General features: G+C 38.3%; 1 pseudogene; it reads right to left on the bottom strand.

Annotated features, from left to right (window-relative positions):
• Positions 1 to 405: 405 nt before the first annotated feature.
• On the bottom strand, positions 406 to 1,341 carry LOC114692030 (annotated as a pseudogene).
• Between the last annotated feature and the right edge of the window lie 3,521 nt (positions 1,342 to 4,862).

Raw genomic sequence — 4,862 nt, 5'->3', positions numbered from 1 at the left:
AGGAGAGCTATTAGTTGATCACTCATCCATTGACAACTCACATCATTTATTCAGTGCTATATTAAACAGTATTGGAAGATAGATTAACTAATAGCCCAAGCCTCCTAACAATTTAAATGAAAATTACAAAATGTTTTGAGACCCTATTTTGGAATACAAAGGGTGTTTGACTTCCAATTTCATTCTCTGTAGAACAAGAACAGGTCATTCCTTTATTGACATGCATAAAATACATCACATTTTCTGTTCTGCTGATGCTATAATTCAATACAATTCTCCAGCCACATCAGTTATGAGCATAAAGTATATCATGTAACCTCAAATCTTAACAGTGGAAGGCTTAAACAAGTATGGATGCGCTAGAATAATGCTTCCTTTGATGTAACAGCTGAGCATCCATCTCCTCCCCTCAGATGGTTTCTTCAGCATGTTAGAGCAGTGAGGATTGGTTTAGTCTCATAACCAAGTTAGAATGAAGACATTGGCCACATAATACACATGCTCCAGTTTTAAAAAAAAAATCTGAATCTTGGGCAACTGTTCTCTTGTTAACTACTTTACAGTTTCTAAAAGCAGTTATTGTCCAAAGCTGGAAGAACTTAAGTCTTCTCAGATGAGCATGTGAATGAATGGAGGGAGGTAAACAAAAAATAAAATTAAAAAAGATGAGGTCTGATAGGGGAGCAGCCGGATAAGAAAATCAAAAAAGGAACAGTAATTTAAAGTTTATTCAGCTATAATGCAGGTTATTCTGACTTTAAGGTAGGATCACATGGCAGACTTCTGAGTCCATTCCCGAGATATTCTGTTGTACTTATCTCTGTCTGTTTTATAGATCCGTGCAATCTCTGGCACTAGGGGTCATCTGGGTTTGGATCACATAGCAGTGAACAAATGGATAAAAGAACTTTAGAAATAGTTAAAGCAGGAGACCACTGTGATCTTAGAATATCAAGACAAATGCTGCCATTACTGTTATATTTGGATGATAAATTCTTGTTGTAAATGCAACCTTAGGTGTTTGAAGGGGTAGTCCGTAGGAAAATGAATTGTCAAAAAAGAATACACCACCTTGATATGGGCTGTCATTAGGTCCATAATTGTGGCTTGCCAATGAAACATGTCATCTCCAACTGGACCTGCAGAACATTGTGCTGGAGGTTTCACGGGCCAAATCACTAAGTTCCTTATAAATCCGTTTCAGCGCCATAGTCTGTGCTTTTCGCCGGCTCCTCACTATCCCGATATGTACTCAAAGGTCCGGCCAAAAGTCTTGATCAGCCCAGCGGCGAGGAAGGATTGTCTCTTCTCACACCGGCTCTGCCAGACACAGGCGAAACACAAGAGGGCCGGGGCCTCCCTCGAGCTGCGGCCTCTGCTCCTCCCCGCGCAGCAGCTGGTGCCTCCCCGGGGCTCACGCGCACGGCACAGCCACAAGATCTCTCTCTTTTTTTTTTAATGTGGACATTATGACTTTACCTTTACGTTGTGTCCCATAAGTTTGTGAGTGTTGTGCATTCAGCTTCATTCAGCTCTAGAAAGTCTTTAATTTCTTTAACTTCTGTCTTAACCCATTTTTCATTCAGTATAGAGTTGTTCAGTTTCCATAAATTTGAAAGATTTTTGCTGTTTCTGTTGTTGTTGATATCCAGCTTTAATCTGGTGGGATAGAATGTAGAGTGTTATTCCAATTTTCTTATGTCTGTTGAGGCTTGCTTTGTGTCTGATTATGTGATCAATTTTGGAGAAAGTTCCATGAGTGTTGAAAAGTGCTGAAAAGATGGTATATTATTTTGCGTTTGGGTGAAGATTATGAAATATCTCTTAGGTCCATTTGGTTATAACACATTAATAGGTCAGCATTTATCTGTTATTTTGTGTGTGTGTGTGTGTGTGTGTGTGTGTGTGTGTGTGTGAGAGAGAGAGAGAGAGAGAGAGAGAGAGAGAGAGAGAGAGAGAGAGAGAGAGAGAGATTTAAGCTGTAGTAGTGTTTCTTTTTATAAATTTTGGTGCTCATGTGTTTGGTGCATATATATTAAGAATTGCAATATCCAAGGGCTTGGACCTGCTCAACTGAATATAACTAGACTCTGCTGACATCCATTGGAGACCTTGCCTTGGAGGAGGTGGGAATTGGAGTGGGTTGGGAGGTGAGGCTGGGGGTGGGAGGAGGGAGGACAGGGGAATCTGTGGTTGATATGTAAAATGAATAGAAAAGTCTCTTAATAAATTAAAAAATTTTAAAAATGTTAAAAAAAAAGAACTGCAATATCTTCTTAGTGAACCTTTTCTTTGCATAGTAAATGTAGTGTCCTTCCCTATCTCTTTCTGTTTGGGTTTTGGTTTGAGTTCTATTTTGTCAGATATTAAAATGGCTTATACGCAGCTTAGTTCTTTAGGTTTCATTTGCTTGGAAAAAAAAAAATCTTTCCATCCTTTTACCCTGAAGTTATGACAATTCTTTGTAGCTGAAGGGCTTCTCTCCAGGTTCCCCAAGCCCCGCAGTCCACAATTTACTTATAAAATAATCACTCAGACGCTTATATCACTTATAAAACTGTATGCGTGGCAGGCTTCTTGCTAACTGCTCTTTTATCTTAAATTAACCCATTTCTATAAATCTATACCTTGCCACGTGGCTGGTGGCTTACCAGAGTCTCTACATGCTGCTTCTCCTGGCGGTGGCTGCAGTCTCTCCTCCTCAGCCTTCCGCTTCCCAGAATTCTCCTCTCTCCTTGTCCCACCTACCTCTGCTGGTCATTGGCCATCAGTGTTTTTATTTATATAGAAAATATATCCACAGCACTTCCCTTTTTTTTTTTTTTTTAAAAAGGAAGGTTTTAACTTTAACATGGTAAAATTACATATAACAAAACAATTACCCGAGCAAGAATTATAGTTACAATATTAAAGAAGATGTCCTATCTATCTTATATTTTGTGAGTTTAAGGTTTTATAGCTAACTTATCTTTTATCATAACTGAGGAAATTACGACTATCTAGCCTTCAACCACATCAAAGACCTGAGAAGGAACATATGGTACCTGAGAAATGGTAGACGGATGCAAGCAACTTCGGGAATCTTGCAAGAGTAGACCAAGACAGCTGGCAGCCTGGACAGTCACCTGATGTTTTTCAGCATTGTTGGTGCATTCAAATTGGCTACAGGCCTAGAGTATCTGACAGACATTTTCAGAAGCAGGAATTCTGAGAGACATCTTACCTGTCTTGGCAGAGTACAGTGGTCGCTTTCCTTGTGTCCGCTTGTCAGAAAGGACAGCATTGCATTTGTAATGTCAGCCGTCAAGGCAAGGGCAGTTCTTTGCCCAGTAGGCATTTTGTGCAAAAAGACAAACTTCAAATGGAAATGTCTTAGAAGCCCAACATTCTCTCGGGATCAATTGGTGCAGCCAGGAGCAATTGTGTCTCACATCAACAGAATTTTAAGTTATTTAAATGCCATATTCTCTAGGTCTATGAAGTGTTTGAAGATTACCTATCTATCTGAAATATATCTATGTATACTAGAAGACTTAACTAACATGGCTACAAATATGATTATCATAGATGACTGATTATTAATCTATTTTTAATCATCCATTACAATTTTAAATGAGTTAAACATAATACCTCAAACAAGAATAGAAATATATATATACAGTATAACAAAATTAACTTTAAGTTTGTATTAATAAACTAAAATTTTTACCAATGTAAAACATTTTAAACATAAACTAAAATCTATACCAATGTAAAACATTTTAAACAAGTTGTTCTTTAAAAGTAGGTTCATTAATCTACCCTTTTATCTTATCATCTCCATATCCTCCTATATATCTATATTATATCCCCTTTTCTTTTTTAGAAAGAGATCACATTTATAATCAACCTGTTTTAAATAAAAATATTGGTTTCTCTCTGTCCCACACCAGAGGGCTCTTCTGATTTGGGACACAAGATCTTTACATTTTTTTTTTTTTTAAAGCAATATGTCTGGGTTTAGAGGGGAGTGAGCAATTCCACTCTAAAGCCAGCTTGGTATATTTTGGAATTTGGGCGTAGCATGTCTTACTATTTCTTGCTGGAGGGGGCGCTGTATCTTATGGGGGATGCAAAGAAAATTTTAGACCTATGGGGTAGTCCGTGAGGCTGTATTGTTTGAAACCAGTTGCCTTGACAACTGCTCTGGATGTTGGATCATCCGGGCATGGTGTCATCGGAGACCTTTCAGGGGGTCTTGGCTGGTGAAACTGATGTATCTTAATCTGGAACAAATCCATAGCCTCTGGCTTTCTGTGGAAACAAAAGCAGAACCTCTTTTCCAAAGAACATATCTTATCCAAATCTTTTGAAGTCAGTTACCTTTTAAATATACATATTGGTTTAATTCAACATCTTTTTTGATCAAATGTGTTTTTGCAGTTAAAAATACAAGACAACATAATCAGATTGTCTGTGTAATATTCATCTTTAGTGTCTTTTTACATTATTTTTTGTCTCTTTCAAGCTACGTATATTTTACACATTGTAACGATGTTATCTGAATCAGTCTTTTTGTGAGCCTATTGGCTTTAAACTGCATCCTTCTAAGCCTGAACAGCGCTGTGGCTGCTGCTCCGCCACTTCAGCTTCCAACATGGCAGTGGTATGTTTTCCGCAGCTCTGGGAGTCATCAAGTCTCAGAAATAGTGGGTCTAAGCTTTATCAAAGCAGCATGTAGCCCAGAAACCTTTTTTTAAAAAAATACTAGTAAAGACTAAATCTACTACACAGCATAATGTGCTCTGGCAGACCCTCATTCCCGCATACTGCGGTCAAACGCACTCGCCAGGAACCCGCCAGTGTTCAAACTGCGTTTTGCG

Source organism: Peromyscus leucopus, unplaced genomic scaffold (assembly GCF_004664715.2).
Source record: "Peromyscus leucopus breed LL Stock unplaced genomic scaffold, UCI_PerLeu_2.1 scaffold_184, whole genome shotgun sequence".
NCBI classification, from domain to species: Eukaryota; Metazoa; Chordata; class Mammalia; order Rodentia; family Cricetidae; genus Peromyscus; species Peromyscus leucopus.
Note: the sequence above shows the minus strand (reverse complement) of the source record. Positions and strands in the feature narration are given on the sequence as shown.